General features: G+C 45.9%; 1 long non-coding RNA gene across 2 annotated transcripts in view; it reads right to left on the reverse strand.

The window, feature by feature from the left end:
- Positions 1-18,009, reverse strand: part of LOC143926971 (uncharacterized) — a 47,101-nt gene that overhangs the window by 12,441 nt on the left and 16,651 nt on the right. Inside the window, exons 1-2 of one of the 2 annotated variants that reach the window (XR_013262173.1) lie at positions 13,451-13,593; positions 4,524-4,613 (exon numbers count right to left, since the gene is read on the reverse strand). This is a non-coding gene — a long non-coding RNA (uncharacterized LOC143926971). Of the gene's footprint in view, positions 1-4,523; positions 4,614-13,450; positions 13,594-18,009 lie in introns of those variants that run through there. The other variant, XR_013262174.1, reaches the window with a different exon arrangement.

The following is an 18,009-nucleotide window of genomic DNA, read 5'->3' on the forward strand; positions in this document are numbered from 1 at the left end:
ACCAGGCCCTTAACCATACACGCCTGACTGATGTGGACTAAAAAATGCATCTACCAATTGAGCTAATCACCCCAATGTCACACTTGATAGTATCAATCAATGAACTATGGACTGGAAAAACTCTAGATTTTTTCTTATGCAATCCTTTATACATGAGATCATGTTTGGATAACTGAACCTCCTCCTCTTTCAATTCAAGAGTAGTATAGATGGCCTGCAATAAGTCATCCACATCCTCTACAGATAACTTAAATCTCAAGAATGGATTCTCTATCTCTGGGCTCTATATCTAACCCTGATTCTTCAGGACAAGAACGGGTAGATCTGACCTCAGCCTCAGTGTCTTCACTGTCTGCCTGCTGCGGAGTGCTCTTCAAATGTCTCACCCTCTCAACCTGCAGTCGCTGAGCCCCTCCATGTCTTGGACAGGGTAGAAGACCCTAGAAAGTTCTGGTGTTTAGACATGGGATGTTTAGAGATGACCGAAACCTTACTGGAAATGCTAGAGTTGGTAAAAATGAACTCGCTGTATACTTGAGTATCTCCACCGCAGTTGGACCAGGTGGTGCTGCGTAGCACCAATGGGTGGAGCCAGGTGGTACAGGCAGTGCTGGGAAACCATGACCAACAGTGGAATTGGTGGGACCAATGGTTAACCATTTGGCACAGGATCTCCAGATTCTCTGTGAGCGTACTTCTAGTTATTGATTGGTATGGAAGGCACGCGAGAGAACTGCTTGAGATATCAGAGGTCTCTCCGTCTGGGGCGGTGACTAGAAAAATCTCTGCTGGTGTGGTCCGAGGTGCGGCGGAGCAGTGGTCAGTAGAGGGCGCAGATACTGCCTTACCCGCTAGGCCTCATGAGAAGGAAGGGCCCAGAATGGACTCAGCAGTAGCAGAGATGCTTTCTGTCACTGGCCCAGGGGTACAAGTTAAGGTGCCCGGAGACACTATGGGAGAAAGTGTTAATGTTGGTTGCCGTAACAATGTAATGTGTACACCTGGAAAAAATGGTTTATGCTTGGGTCAGGGTAGTTTGTTAGAACAGGTACCCATGGAGTGTTTGACAATGGGTGAGGTGGAGCTGTGCTATGGTCCCGTCGGACGTAGTCCCTCCTCAGGTCTTCTTCTAACAAACACTGAATTGGAAAGCACTGATGATATGGAAAGCTGTGATCTGTTAAGAGTTCGTTCTGTAAACAATGATTTGGTTGCATGGGTACCAAGAAAAACTGTTTTGAACCTGAAATACCGATGGTGAAGGGTAAAATGGGTATTTGTAAGTTGAAAGGAGGGCTCAAGGAAGGCAGAGTTCCCCCAAGAAAAGTGAATAAGCCCAGGGACCCCAAAAGAAGAGGAAGGCTGAGTATAGGACAATATAGGAACCTGTTAAGATCCAGGGGGGAATGTTTCTGGAAGCGCACCCGGAAAAAGGGTTGGGCCTACGTGGCTGACAGCCAGCACAGAGGTGTCCCAACCATCATGATGGGTGCTGGTGTTCCTCCCTCCGGATCGAAACAAAGGGGGGGGATATGTGACAGAGCGAGGCTCTGTCCCTATGAAATTAGAGGTAAAGGAGACACAGAGTTTGCATATCTGCGGACTGCAAGACTACAGAGTGTAGAGTTTAAATGGAGAAAACTGCTCTGTCAGTTTTCTCCAGGTTTTGCTAGCTCCAGATGGGATTCTGTAGTTTGGAGATCCCTGAGAGTTATGGGTGGGACGGGATCTCCAACCCTGTGTCCGGGTCTTGAGGCTAGCGAGCAGGGTGTGTGCCCAGCTGCACACAGCCCATATAACGAGGGGATTTGTGTAGGATGGTGGTGTGTGAGCAGCTTGCTGCTTGAAGCTGTGCATGTCCAAAGCTGTGTGAAGGACTTGAAGCTGTGTGCGTCCAAGGAGCCGTGTGCTGTGTGTCGAAGGGTTGGAAGCTGTGTGCGTCCAAGCAGTTTGTTGGACGGGGCAAGTACCTATAGCAGCAGTACTGCTGAAGAGTAGCCAGGTGGGCTAGCATTTTCGTTCTGATTTTGCTGTATTTAATTTAAGCTTGGACCCCTGCGTGGGATTACTGGATGGACTAATATTTTGTTTTCTTCTAATAAACGTGGGCTACCAGGCCCTTAACCATACACGCCTGACTGATGTGGACTAAAAAATGCATCTACCAATTGAGCTAATCACCCCAATGTCACACTTGATAGTATCAATCAATGAACTATGGACTGGAAAAACTCTAGATTTTTTCTTATGCAATCCTTTATACATGAGATCATGTTTGGATAACTGAACCTCCTCCTCTTTCAATTCAAGAGTAGTATAGATGGCCTGCAATAAGTCATCCACATCCTCTACAGATAACTTAAATCTCAAGAATGGATTCTCTATCTCTGGGCTCTATATCTAACCCTGATTCTTCAGGACAAGAACGGGTAGATCTGACCTCAGCCTCAGTGTCTTCACTGTCTGCCTGCTGCGGAGTGCTGATGGCCGTTTTCAGTGAAGACGGACCCTCAGCTGGAGTCTGGAGCTTGTCAATAAGCGTTCTAAAGGAACTGAAGGTGGATGCAAGCTCATCTCTGACAGAAGCAAGCATCTCCTGACAAGAGGCAACCGGGTCATGTTTTACATGGCCCTCTATACAGTTGCGACAAACTGCTTTGCTCCAAGAGGAGCTCAATTTGTTTGCACGCACCGCACATTTCCTTTTAGGTGGCACTGCCTGAGCCTTCTCCTGGGTCTTGATCTGTAAGACTAAAAATAAACTACCCCAAGGGAGACTCTCAGCCACCCGGACACTCTGAAACACTGCGTGCAGGAGGGAGGAAATGTGTCCCCATAACCCACTACTATAGAGAGGGGAGGGGAAGGGAACACAGGGACAGCAAAAAAGTGACACCACACTTCAGGCTTATCTGTGAGGTGCTGGTGTCGGCACTGCGTCGACTGGCTGTGCAGGAACTGCAGACTGATCCATGCTGCCCCTCTTTAGCTTTCCACAGCCTGGCTGCTTTCACACCAAAAAAAACTACCAGCGGCCAGCGTCTCCTGTTCGCGCCGCTTAAGGAGACTGGAACCGGCATCTCTGGCGATGATGTCATATGTCCCAGAAGTGCCTCCTGGGCACTTCCTGTGGGCCAGCTTGGAGCGCAGAGGCTCCGCCCCTTCGAGCGCTGCCACTTCCTGCTTCTCCTCACACCGACCAGCCACGCTGTGGGTGAGGAAAGGAAACCGCTGCTCTCATAGAACAAAAAGGTGCTTGGGAAGTGACATCATGTCGGTCATGGCCCTCTCCAGGCACAGAGCAACAGAAGCCAGCAGTACAACCAACCTCCCCAGCGGTGTGATGCTTCTGGCAGAAGAGAAGGTTAGTGACATGCCCCAAATAACCATGCAGAGCCCCTGCTCATGAGACCTAGGGGACTAGGTTCCAGGAACATGTTACCCCCCGTCTGGAGGAAACATTAATAACTGACGCAGGGCCTGGAGGACCGCCCTTTTATCGGCGGGGGGTAACGTGGTAGGAGGAACTCAAGGTCTCATGGGCTGTCCTGGAAGACGCTTTGAGAAAAATCAAGCCTTTACAATAACTTTATTAAAGCAAGTGATGTAGTCACCCTAACTGCTAACTGATGCATTTCACCCTATAGTGAGTCTCAATGGGATAATTATGTCATCTATAGTTAAACCTCAGTTGCGGTCGAAATGCATCAGCTGATGTTAGCAAAGGGATGTCTTCAATATTTACCTCTAGATGTCAAGAACAAAATGGATTGCCTACTGGCTTGTTATATGTTATTTTTTATAGCAATTCCAGTTTTCCTACTGGTTATTATAGCTATGCCACTCTTCTATCCACCCCTAGGATCTCAATCCTGTTGTTCTAACAAGAGGAATCTACAGGTCTCAGCACGACAGTGAAGACTGTGGGGGTGGGGGGACACAAGGCCTGATGTTGGCTGGAACCCATGGTTGGCAGTAAGAATGAGCTCAGGTGCATTTGCAACGAACCCGCCAGGAAGCTGGCACTGCACACAGCGTATCATAGGCAGCACGAGTATGTGCAGCTGCCGGTTGAGAAATGCCTCACTGCCTATGATTGGAAATGTGCGGTGATGGGTTCCTGGGTTCAAGCTGAACACATCCGAGCATCACTAGTTGGCAGTAAATGACAACAGAGCAAATTTAGGAGACTGCAACATGCATTAGTGCAGATGTCTTTTTGTGTGCTCAAATCCATTTCTTATGGGTTTGAAACACACATTCACACAACATTGCGTCAGAGAACAAGTGTGTATATATTGCTGTGGTGCTTTAGTGTCATGCATTTTTGATACATGGATGTGTGCTGCGGGCCCACTGGAAAAGAATGAGTACCCAAAACGCGTGCACAAGTGAGCAAAGCAAGGCCTTACATAGGTGTTAATGTGCTCTTAAAAGGGAAACGAGGGAAATAGGGAAGGGTTACCAAGGGACATAAAAGAAGAAGTCTAGAAGCAAGTCAAATGTGTCCTTTAGCCACATACCGGAAAGAACAAAGAAGCTCTGGCAACTTCCAGAAAATCTGGACAGAGAATTGCATTTTGTGCTTCCAATGGTCATTTCTGCTGAATACCCTGTAATACAATCAAACAAATCATGTTTACATCAATACATGAAGAAAAAGAAGCAACAACTGCAAGAGTCCATTCACACAGGGGCAACACGACTTCCAGTGAGACTTTGGGAGGCAACTTGGACACGACTTGAGTATGAATCACAGCACGACTTGAAGTTGCCTCCAGGACAGGGGACTTTGCCAGTGGCCAATCACATAATAATCAGCTCTGTGGGAGGGAGGGGTTTGCCTAGAAAACAATTTTTACTTCCTGGAAAATTACTTCAGTTAAGACAGGGGATCCGACTTGGAGGCAACTTCCATTGAAATCAATGGGTACAAATTGCCTAGAAGTCAGATTGAAGTAGTACAGGAACCTTTTCGGAAGTTGGAGCGACTTCAGTAGTGTACATTAAGATGGCTCTCATTCACTTACATTGATTTTATCATGTTACGTGACTTGAGGTAACTTGGGACGACTTCAAGTCGGATCCAAAGTTGCCCCTGTGTGAATGGACTCTGAGGAAGCAAAAAGTAATCAGGACTAGAGGTAGACCGATATATCGGCCAATATTTGGCATTTTTTTTTATTAATCTGCATCGGCCGATTGTGCTGATAAAAAAGCCGATTACATGTTCAGCGCGACTTGCAAAAGACTTCTGTAATAGAAGTCAATGTAAGTTGCCTGAAGACATCAATGAATGACTTTCATCCTCTCTGGGCAGTCTGCCAAAAAAAGATCAAAGAGATACAATGTTTCTTCTTCAATGGACTGAGCTCTGTGTGTAGAAGTTCTCAGTTTAACCATTTAACCACTTAAGGACTAGGCCTCTTTTTCAGATTTGGTGTTTACATGTTTAAAACAGTTTTTTTTGCTAGAAAATTACTTAGAACCCCCAAACATTTATATTGTTTTTTTTCTAACACCCTAGAGAATAAAATGGCGGTCATTGAAATACTTTTTTTCACACCGTATTTGCGCAGCGGTCTTACAAGCGCACTTTTTTTGGAAAAAATTCACTTTTTTGAATAAAAAAAAATAAGACAACAGTAAAATTAGACCAATTTTTTTTTATATTGTGAAAGATAATGTTACACCGAGTAAATTGATACCCAACATGTCATGCTTCAAAATTGCGCCCGCTCGTGGAATGGCGTCAAACTTTTAGCCTCAAAAATCTCCATAAGCGACATTTAAAAAAATCTACGGGTTGCATCTTTTGCGTTACAGAGGAGGTCTAGGGCTAGAATTATTGCTCTCGCTCTACTGATCGCGGCGATACCTCACATGTGTGGTTTGACCACCGTTTTCATATGCGGGCGCTACTCACGTACGCGCTCGCTTCTGTGCGCAAGCTCGTGGTGACGGGGTGTTTTTTTTTTTTTTTTAATTTCTTATTTATTTTAATTGATTTTGTTTATTTTTACACTGTTTTAAAAAATAAAAATAAACAATGGATCACTTTTATTCCTATTACAAGGAATGTAAACATCCCTTGTAATAGAAAAAAGCATGACAGGTCCTCTGAAATATGAGATCTGGGGCCAAAAAGTCCTCAGATCTCATATTTGGACTAAAATGCAACAAAAAAATAAAAAATAAAAATAAAAAATGACATTTAAAAAAAATATACCTTTAAGAGGTATGGGCGGAAGTGACGTTTTGACGTCGCTTCCGCCCTCCTATGGTATAGAGACGAGTGGGGGCCATCTTAGCCTCACTCGTCTCCATACCCAGCAGTGTGCAGGACCCGATCGCCTCCGCCGCTACCGACGGCTCCGGTAAGCGGCGGAAGGGCGGTGGGAGGGGGGGTGGCACCTCTCCCGCCGCCGATAGCGGTGATCTTGCAGCGAATCCACCGCGGAGACCACCGGCGCCTGAAGAGATGGATATCTCGGTTGTGGCAGCAGCTGCTGCCGTTACCAAGATATCCCTCTTCAAAAGTAGGACGTACATCGGCGTGCGCTGGTCGTTAAGTGGTTAAAGACTAAATCTTTTCTGACACTTGATGCTTAAAAGTAAAAATCCTGTATTTTCTGCTAGAAAATCACTCAGAAATCCCCCCTAAAAATTATATATTTTTAGCAGAGACCCTAGGGAATAAAATAGCGGTTGTTGCAATATTTTATGTGACGCGGTATTTGCTCAGAGGTCTTTCAAACGCAATTATTTTGGAAAAAATACAACAGTAAAGTTAGCCCTCGTTTTTTTCGTCCAAATTTTTGAGTACCTGTTTTTGTGTATTTAATACATAGTTTTGTTTTTTTTTTATCTAAATTATACATACAAGTGAACTGATTGGAGGTTTGTTTTGTTTAATAAATGTGTAAGAAATTTTCTGCATCACTTATTAAGGCTGCTTTCACACTGGAGCAGGCAGGCGTTGACGGTAAAACGCTGCTAGTTTTAGCAACGATTTACCGTTATTTTAGCCCCGCTATACAGTTGCTAGCGGGGCAGTGAAGCGCTGCTGCAGTGAATCGCATGCAAACGCTTCAGCAGTGGTGCCCATTCATTTCAATGGGCAGGAGTGGTGGAGGAGCGTTTTACACCGCTCCAAAGATGCGGCTTGCAGGATTTTTTTCTTTTTAACATCCTGCCAGCACATCTCCTCATTGTGAAAGCACTCGGGCTTTCACACAGACTGCAGGGGAGCCATTTTGAAGGCAATTTATAGGCACTATTTTTAGCCCAAAATCGCCTGAAAAATGCCCCAGTGTGAAAGGTGTCCAACTTAGATTTTATGAGATGAAGGGAAAAAATTTTTTAAAAAAGGGAAAAAATAAAATAAAAATCGGCCTAACATATCGGCCCATAAAAAACTCGACATCATATATCGGCCATCGGCCGCTGCAATTTCGAAATATCAGCATCGGCATCAGCCAGAGAAAAACCCATATCGGTCGACCTCTAATCAGGACCGTGACGACCATAACAGTCTCAATGATCAAAAATAAAAAAGTAGAAATACAGTACAAGAAAAAGGTCTACTACATTTTACGGTTCTTTTACACTGATCTGTTTTTGTTTGTTTTTTTGCAATCTTTGAGTCACATGTCAAAGTGTCACAGGTATATGATTGGAGTCAGGAGTCCAGAAAATCTGACAAAAATGCATATGCATTTTAACAATGGAATGGGGTGAAAGTGCCTTAATTCTATTTACAAAGTACCCTGGTGTTTTTAATCACTAATTTTTGCTATATTTTGACACTTTAAAAGACTTTTCCACCATTTTCCCAATACTTTTTTACAACATATTTGGCTACCTGACTTGGTAAATTCATTGGACGTAAATGTGGCAGCACGAAGGTGTGCATTAATATCGTGCTGCCCAGTGGCGGCTGGTGAAGTTTTAGGATGGGGGGCGCAAGACCATGCCCCTCAGATTTGGCCCCTCCCACTTCTCACAAGCCACACCCCTTAGCGAATCAACATCATATACCAGGCTGCACATTATACACTGGGCTCTGCTAAAGCAGATGAATCATGCCTATCTTGTGTATAACCATATCAGGCTCCTTTTCTGCAACCTGTAAATCGCACATATTTGAAATCTGAAACCTGTAAATCACACATGTCTGCATTCTGCAACCTGTAAATTGCACATATCTGCATTCTGTAAATCGCACATAACTACGTTCTGCAACCTGTAAATTGCCCATATCTGCATTCTGCAACATGTAAATCGCACACATCTGCATTCTGTAAATCGCACATATCTGCATTCTGTAAATGGCATTCTGTAAATCGCACATATCTGCATTCTGTAAATCACACATCTGTATTTTGTAAATCACATTCTGTGAATCACACATATCTGCATTCTGTGAATCGCACATATCTGCATTCTGTAAATTGCAAATATCTGCAACCTGTAAATAGCATATATCTGCATTCTTTAAATCGCATTCTGTAAATTGCACATATCTACAACCTGTAAAATCGCACATATCTACAACCTGTAAATTGCACATATATCTACAACCTGTAAATCGCACATATCTACAACCTGTAAATTGCACATATCTACAACATGCAAATCGCATATATATATACAACCTGTAAATAGCACATATCTGCATTCTGGAAATCGCATTCTGTAAATTGCACATATCTACAACCTGTAAATCGCACATATCTACAACATGCAAATCGCACATATCTACAACATGCAAATCGCACATACCTACAACCTGTAAATCGCACATATCTACAACCTGTGAATAGCACATATCTGCATTCTGTAAATCGCTCATATCTACAACCTGTAAATTGCACATATCTAACATGCAAATCGCACATATCTACAACCTGTAAATCTTGTTGGGGGGCAGGTATGGGGGTTAATGCTGCCGACCACGCAGCATTAACCCCCATACCTGCCCCCCCACCACACAAGATTTAAAAAAAGGGTTAATATCGGTGGTCGGCAGCATTAACCCCCCACCCCGCCCCCGCTAAACAAGATTTTAAAAATAAGGGTTATTATCGGTGGTCGGCAGCATACCCCCCCCCCCCCCCCGGCAAGATTTAAAAAAAAAAGGGGTTATTATTAATAACCCTTTTTTAAAAGCTTCTTTGGGGGGGGTATGCTGCCGGTCACTGATAACACTATTTCTTTAAATCTTGTTTAGCAGGGGGTGGGGGGGGGGGTTGGGGTATGCTGCCGAGTGCGACCACCATAAGATAGATCGATGTTTTTTTACTACATAGGAGGGGGGGGGGGCGGGCGCCCCCTATGGACGGGCCTCCACTGGTGCTGCCACACATATACATAAAGTGCATCCAGAAAGTATTCACAGCGCTTCACATTTTGCTATATTACAGCCTTATTCCAAAATGGATTAAATTCATTATTTTCCTCAAAATTCGACAAACAATAGACCATAATGAAAATGTGAAAGAAGTTTGTTTGAAATCTTTCCAAATGTATTAAAAATAGAAAACGAAAAAAAATCCCATGTACAGGACACACAAAATTCAGCTCAGGTGCATCCTGTTTCCACTGATCCTCCTTGGATGTTTCTTCAACTTGATTGGACTCCACCTGTGGTAAATTCAGGTGATTGGACATGATTAGGAAAGGCACACACCTGTCTATATATGGTCACACAGTTAAAGAGGAGGTAAACCCTGATGGGTTCACTTCCTCTTTCATTCCCTGCAAAGGCAAAGCATAATGGACTACTATGCATCGCATAGTAGCCCCTTATGTGTCACTTACCTGACACAGGAGCCAGCGATGTCACCGCTGTCCCCTGTAGTCCGGCGCATCCATCTTTTCGGTGGGGTCTTGCAGCTCCGCCGCTGTCATTCGGCGGAGCCGCGATGACGTCACTCCTGTGCAAGCGCACGGGAGCCAACACGCGCGGCAGCTCCATTGTTGGAAATGCCGCGCTCAGTGCGCCTGCACGCCGCTGTCTACGGCGCATGTGCCGTAGACAGCTGTGCCTGTCTTCGGGCAAATATCTCCTAAACCGTATAGGTTTAGGAGATATTTCTTGGACCTACAGGTAAGCCTTAATCTAGGCTTACCTGTAGGTCAAAGTGGTTTGTAAGGGTTTACAACCACTTTAACAGTGCATGTAAGGTCCGGTTCATACTGAGGCAGCACGACTGCCTCAGGCGACCTGGACACGACCGCTGCGGCAACTTGCAAAACTAATTCTGTATAGAAGTCAATGCAAGTTGCCCACAAAGTCGTACAGGACTTGTGACGCTCTGATTAGAACGGTTCCATTGTACAGAACTTGTCAGGCGGCTAAGTTGCCTGACAAGTCGTCCCAGTGTGAACCAACCCTCAGAGCGCAAAACATGCCATGAAGTCAAAGGAAATGTCTGTAAACCTCCAAGACAGGATTCTATTGAGGCACAGATCTGGGGAAGGGTACCGGAAAATTTCCCAATAAGCACAGTGGCCTCCATCATCCGTAAATGGAAGAAGTTTACTCTTACTCTTCGTAGAGCGGGCCATCTGGCCAAACTGAGCGATCGGGAGAGAAAGGCCTTAGTCAGGGAGGGTGATCAAGAACCCGATGGTCACTTTCAAACTTCCAGAAGAACAACCAGACAGAGGCCACTTCTCAGTAAAAGGCACATCAAAGCCCGCAGGGCATTTGTCAAAGGGCACCAGAAGGACTCTTAGACCATGAGAAACAAATTCTCTGGTCTGATGAAACAAAGACTGAACTCTCTGGCCTGAGTAACAAGCATCATGTCTGAAGGAAACCAGGCACCGCTCATCACCTGGCCAATACCATCCCTACAGTAGAGCATCATGGAGGCAGCATCATTTTGTGGAGATGTTTTGCAGCAGGAACTGGGAGACTAGTCAGGATTAAGGGAAAGATGAATGCAGCAATTACAGAGACATCCTTGATGAAAACCTGCTCCAGAGCGCTCTAGACCTCAGACTGGGGCAAAGGTTCATCCTCCAACAGGACAACGACCCTAAGCACACAGCATAGATAACAGAGGAGTGGTTATGAGACAACTCTGTGAATGTCCTTGAGTGGCCCAGCCAGAGCCAAGACATGAACCCGATTGAACATCTCTGGAGAGATCTGAAAATAGATGTGCACCGACACTCCCCATCTAACCTCATGGAGCTTGAGAGCTCCTGCAAACAAGAGTGGGAGAAACTGCCCAAAAATAGGTGTGCCAAGCTTGTAGCATCATACTGGGCAAAATTTTCTTTAGGCCCCCACTCCCAGCCTCCACTCAGACATAAGAAAAATAGCAGCTAGACTCAAAATCTGTTTACTGCAGGCAGCAATTGGTAGCTAAAGGTTACAGAGTACCATTATGGCTCACTGACTGATTGCTAGAGGTTACAGCACATTAACTGTGCTTGCTCACTGATCGGTTGCTAGACGTTACTGCACAAAATTACTGCTTACCCATTGGTTGCTAGATGTTACTGCACATCATTATTGCAATGATGGTTGGCTACAGATTACAGCAGATCATTATTGTTCAGTGCTTGGCTGCTGAAGGTTACTGCACATCATTACCACTCACTGGTTGCTAGAAGTCACTGCACATTATTAATGCTCCCTAATTGGTCACTAGAGGTTACAGCACATCATTACAGCTCACTGATTGCTGGAGGTTACAGCACGTGATTACAACCCGCTGATTGGTTGCTTAAGGTTATAGCACATCATCTCACTGCCTGTACACCACAGACTGCAGAGCTAACAGGATCCACCAATAAACCAAAAGTTCTAGAACTAGTTATTAGCAATGAGGGCTGAGGGATGTGCTGTGTATGGAGTGCAAGGTTGAGTGGTGCGCTTTGTACGGAATGCAGGGTTCAGAGGTGAGATATGTATGGAGTGCAAGGTTCAGAGGTGCGCTGTGTACGGAGTGCAAGGTTCAGAGGTGCGCTGTGTATGGAGTGCAAGGTTCAGAGGTGCGCTTTGTATGGAGGGCATGGTTGAAAGGTGCGTTAAATATGGCGTATAGAGTTGAAAGGTGTGCTGTGTATGGCGTGCAGACTTGAGGGGGTGCACTGTGTACAGATTGCAGGCTTGAGGGGGTGCGCTGTGTACGGAGTGCAGGCTTGAGGGGGTGCGCTGTGTACTGAGTGCAGGCTTGAGAGGGTGCGCTGTGTACTGAGTGCAGGCTTGAGAGGGTGCACTGTGTACTGAGTGCAGGCTTGAGAGGGTGCGCTGTGCACTGAGTGCAGGCTTGAGAGGGTGCGCTGTGCACTGAGTGCAGGCTTGAGAGGGTGTGCTGTGTAAGGAGTGCAGGCTTGAGGAGGTGCACTGTGTACGGAGTGCAGGCTTGAGGGGGTGCGCTGTGTACAGAGTGCAGGCTTGAGGGGGTGCGCTGTGTACAGTGTGCAGGCTTGAGGAGGTGCGCTGTGTACGGAGTGCAGGCTTGAGGGGGTGCGCTGTGAAGAGTGCAGGCTTGAGGGTTTACATCTGTCTACATCTCCCCATCTGTGTACTTAGTGTCCATGCAGGTTGCTAGTCAGGAGGGGCTTCTGCCTGTGTGGATGCCTCATCCTCTTCCCCCTGGCCCAGGTTTCCTCCAGTGTGCAGGATTAGAGTGCTGGGGTCCGCATTGCAGCACACTGACAGGCAGGAGAAGCGGCTGCAGAAGTCCAGGCTGTGGGCTAAAAGGACGGACAGAGCTGGGATCCTGGTGTTGGGAGTAATGGAGAGGATACCTCGCCTGCCCTCCTTTTCTCCCTCTCTGCACAGTCACTGGCTGTCCTCTCCAATCCCTGGGATGGATAGTGTTCACTTTAGTGCTCTCACCACTGGAGCCTAAGCTGGGACTTCGCTACAAAAGTTCTCCCCCTCTTTCTCCTAGACTGCACAGCACAGGAGATGAAACTGCGACCTTCTAAATGTTGCGCCCGGGGCAACGGTTCCCCTTGCCCCCACCTTACATCACTGCCTGCAGAGTATTCAGGACCTGGACCCACCAGAATGAAGCATCGGCTGTGAGAGGAATGTAAGAGGTGACCACACCACCAGCCCCGCCAACCATCCTGCTTGCCAAGCGAGAAGCTGCAGAGCGCCCCCTGTCTTCCAGATCCAGGAATGTGTGCACAGGAGAACCTGAAACTCAGGAAGAAGACCACACTACTGTCCTGGCCTCATGGGTACTGCTAGGCTGGCCTGATGGGCACTGCTGGGCTGGCCTGATGGGTACTGCTGGGCAGGATTGTTCTTTCTGTGCACAGACACCAACAGATTGATATACTTGACCTTGTCACCCCTCATAAATTCCCCCTGACCCTATTATGGAGGACTGACGTCATTTTCTAGTGATAATAAAGAATTTAAGCCACATAAAGTTATAATTTAGATCAAAAAGGTTTTCTCTCGGTGTATTACCAGTATACACACAGTACCAGTCTGGGGCACGTCATATTAACAGAATTAGCAGACAGCATAGACTGGAGGAGGCGCCGACTCCATAGACCGGCAGCCAATAGGAATCCAGGAACGTGTCTGCCCCACGTCTTGCAAGGAACAGCTCTGAGCGCAGACAGGAGCCAGTAGGGCGGGCTCTACCAGGAAGGCATTAGTGATGTCCAGTTCATGAACGAATCGTTCTTTTGAACCGGTTCTTTTTAGTGAACTGGATGAATCGATTCTTTTCAGTGAACTGATTCGTTTGAAACAGTTCACTCTGCACTCAGTACATAGCAGAGCAGCAGAGCTGGCAGTGGTAATATGATCCTAGAGTGAGAGAGCTCGGCCCCTCCCTGCAACCAATCAGCTGACTTCAAGCACAGTGACACTCAGGAACTGGATACAAACTTAAAACAAGAGCCAGGAGTACACAGTACACCGAGTTAAAGAATCGAACAGTACACCGAGTTAAAGAATCGTACAAGTTACCGAGTTAAAGAATCGTACAAGTTACCGAGTTAAAGAATCGTACAAGTTACCGAGTTAAAGAATCGTATCAGTTTTTAGAACCCAGTACACTGAAAGAACCACGAGTCACCACCAGTAAAACAATACACTAAACCAATGAAGTAGCAGCAGTGATCAGGTGGTACGGACAGCCTAAGGACCTTTCACACTCATGCGACTTGTCCTGCGACTTGAGACTGCAAAGTCACATGACAAGTCACACCCCATGATTTCCAACGAGTTCAGTTCATATCTGTGCGACTTCAAAGTAGTTTTTGTACTACTTTTGTCTGACTTTGATGCGACTTGTGGCAGAGACCTCAAGATTACACAAACATTGCTTCAAGTCGTGGCAAAAATCATGGCAAAAGCACTTGACTTTCAAGTCGCACAAGTGTGAAAATAGCCTTAACGATTGGATTTTACTACCAGGGGTACTTCGCCCATGGTAGTGGTAGTAAAATCTGATCATCATTCCTGCGCATGCGCTGTAAAGACTATGGGAAAATCTGATGGCTAGCAATGTTAACTGTGAAGTTGGCCCATCAGAATGCAGTTCACATGCACAAAAACCCGCTTTTCATTTAGGCTCCATTTCCACTTGTGTAACTTGTCCTGCGACTTTGTACTCTATGATTTCCAATGACTATTATTCGTATCTGTGCGACTTCAAAGTAGTCCCTGCACTACTTTGGTCCCACTTTGATGCAACTTGAGATCCATAGACCTCCGGAATACACAGGCATTGCTTTAAAGTCGCATCAAAATTGCGGCAGAATTGTGCAACTTTCAGGCTGCGTTAGCCTGAAAAGCCTGAAAGTTGCACGATTATGCCGCGACTTGAAGCCATGCCTGTGTATTCTGGAGGTTTATGGAACTCAAGTCACATTACAATGGGACCAAAGTAGTGCAGGGACTACTTTGAAGTCGCTGTGACTTGAAGTCGCACAGATATGAATGGTACTCATTGGAAATCGGGTACTTCTTGTCATGCAACTTTGCAGTCCCAAGTCGCAGGACAAGTTGCACAAGTGGAAACAGAGCCTAAATGAAAAGCGGGGTTTGTGTGCATGTGAACTGCATTCTGGGGCAACTTCACAGGTAACATTGCTATCCATCAAATTTGCGGAAACCTAGGCTCAGGGCCGGTTCGCACTGCAGCATAGTGCAAAATCGCATGCGATTTGCACTGCAGTGCAAATCACAGGCGATGTCCGTGCAATGCGATTTCAGCAATACAGATAGTATGGTTGAAATCGTATCGCATTCGGACTAAACTCGCACAGGACCCTTTTTTTGGTCCGCACCAGAATCGGATCGCATAGCACTCATGCGATCCGATTCATGTCCAAACTGACACTTCGCAGTGCGACATGCGAACTGAAATGGGGGTGCCATTAACATTGCATGACACTCCCCAGCAGTTCGCATATGTCGTTGTGAACTGTCGTGCGAGTTGGGTGCGATGCAGGAACCCGTCGTGGAATCGCAGGGTTCCCGCATCGCACAAGTGTGAACCCAGCCTAACACAGCTGTTTGTGTATCACCAAAATGCATGACACTGCGCTAATCTGACAACAATGGAATAATTGTCAATTGACAACAATTGTGCTCTGCGCCGATGAACTAAATCAAAGTAAACATTACCAGGACCTGCCAACCTTCTGTGTGAATCAGTCTTCTGATTCTACTCATTTAAGAAGGTTGAATCAGAGCTTCGGTTCACTTGCTTGTCAGTAGACTCAGCAAGTGAACCGAAGAATCGATTCATTGAATCGGTTCATTTCAGTGAGCAGTTCGAAATGAACCGATTCATTTTAAAGATCCGAACTTCCCATCACTAGAAGGCATTAGGAATCGATCACAGCACAATCGCTCTGCGCTGACTGCACCCACGTAGGTCAGTCGCTCGGTCGTCATAGCAACATTGCCTTCTACGGCTGTGCTGGGAAAATGCAGCCGCCTGATTGGCTGAGACATTGTGACGTCACAGCAAGGAGTAGCAGTCGGGAAGTATATCAGCTGCACTGTGTGCAGCCGCCTAGTGATGGGAAGTTCGGATCTTTAAAATGAATCGGTTCATTTCGAACTGCTCACTGAAATGAACCGATTCAATGAATCGATTCTTCGGTTCACTTGCTGAGTCTACTGACAAGCAAGTGAACCGAAGCTCTGATTCAACCTTCTTAAATGAGTAGAATCAGAAGACTGATTCACACAGAAGGTTGGCAGGTCCTGGTAATGTTTACTTTGATTTAGTTCATCGGCGCAGAGCACAATTGTTGTCAATTGACAATTATTCCATTGTTGTCAGATTAGCGCAGTGTCATGCATTTTGGTGATACACAAACAGCTGTGTTAGGCTGGGTTCACACTTGTGCGATGCGGGAACCCTGCGATTCCACGACGGGTTCCTGCATCGCACCCAACTCGCACGACAGTTCACAACGACATATGCGAACTGCTGGGGAGTGTCATGCAATGTTAATGGCACCCCCATTTCAGTTCGCATGTCGCACTGCGAAGTGTCAGTTTGGACATGAATCGGATCGCATGAGTGCTATGCGATCCGATTCTGGTGCGGACCAAAAAAAGGGTCCTGTGCGAGTTTAGTCCGAATGCGATACGATTTCAACCATACTATCTGTATTGCTGAAATCGCATTGCACGGACATCGCCTGTGATTTGCACTGCAGTGCAAATCGCATGCGATTTTGCACTATGCTGCAGTGCGAACCGGCCCTGAGCCTAGGTTTCCGCAAATTTGATGGATAGCAATGTTACCTGTGAAGTTGCCCCAGAATGCAGTTCACATGCACACAAACCCCGCTTTTCATTTAGGCTCTGTTTCCACTTGTGCAACTTGTCCTGCGACTTGGGACTGCAAAGTTGCATGACAAGAAGTACCCGATTTCCAATGAGTACCATTCATATCTGTGCGACTTCAAGTCACAGCGACTTCAAAGTAGTCCCTGCACTACTTTGGTCCCATTGTAATGTGACTTGAGTTCCATAAACCTCCAGAATACACAGGCATGGCTTCAAGTCGCGGCATAATCGTGCAACTTTCAGGCTTTTCAGGCTAACGCAGCCTGAAAGTTGCACAATTCTGCCGCAATTTTGATGCGACTTTAAAGCAATGCCTGTGTATTCCGGAGGTCTATGGATCTCAAGTTGCATCAAAGTGGGACCAAAGTAGTGCAGGGACTACTTTGAAGTCGCACAGATACGAATAATAGTCATTGGAAATCATAGAGTACAAAGTCGCAGGACAAGTTACACAAGTGGAAATGGAGCCTAAATGAAAAGCGGGTTTTTGTGCATGTGAACTGCATTCTGATGGGCCAACTTCACAGTTAACATTGCTAGCCATCAGATTTTCCCATAGTCTTTACAGCGCATGCGCAGGAATGATGATCAGATTTTACTACCACTACCATGGGCGAAGTACCCCTGGTAGTAAAATCCAATCGTTAAGGCTATTTTCACACTTGTGCGACTTGAAAGTCAAGTGCTTTTGCCATGATTTTTGCCACGACTTGAAGCAATGTTTGTGTAATCTTGAGGTCTCTGCCACAAGTCGCATCAAAGTCAGACAAAAGTAGTACAAAAACTACTTTGAAGTCGCACAGATATGAACTGAACTCGTTGGAAATCATGGGGTGTGACTTGTCATGTGACTTTGCAGTCTCAAGTCGCAGGACAAGTCGCATGAGTGTGAAAGGTCCTTAGGCTGTCCGTACCACCTGATCACTGCTGCTACTTCATTGGTTTAGTGTATTGTTTTACTGGTGGTGACTCGTGGTTCTTTCAGTGTACTGGGTTCTAAAAACTGATACGATTCTTTAACTCGGTAACTTGTACGATTCTTTAACTCGGTAACTTGTACGATTCTTTAACTCGGTAACTTGTACGATTCTTTAACTCGGTGTACTGTTCGATTCTTTAACTCGGTGTACTGTGTACTCCTGGCTCTTGTTTTAAGTTTGTATCCAGTTCCTGAGTGTCACTGTGCTTGAAGTCAGCTGATT

Source organism: Lithobates pipiens, unplaced genomic scaffold (genome assembly GCF_037356315.1).
Source record: "Lithobates pipiens isolate NorthernLeopardFrog02 unplaced genomic scaffold, aLitPip1_a1.2 Scaffold_23, whole genome shotgun sequence".
In the NCBI taxonomy this organism is placed as follows: domain Eukaryota; kingdom Metazoa; phylum Chordata; class Amphibia; order Anura; family Ranidae; genus Lithobates; species Lithobates pipiens.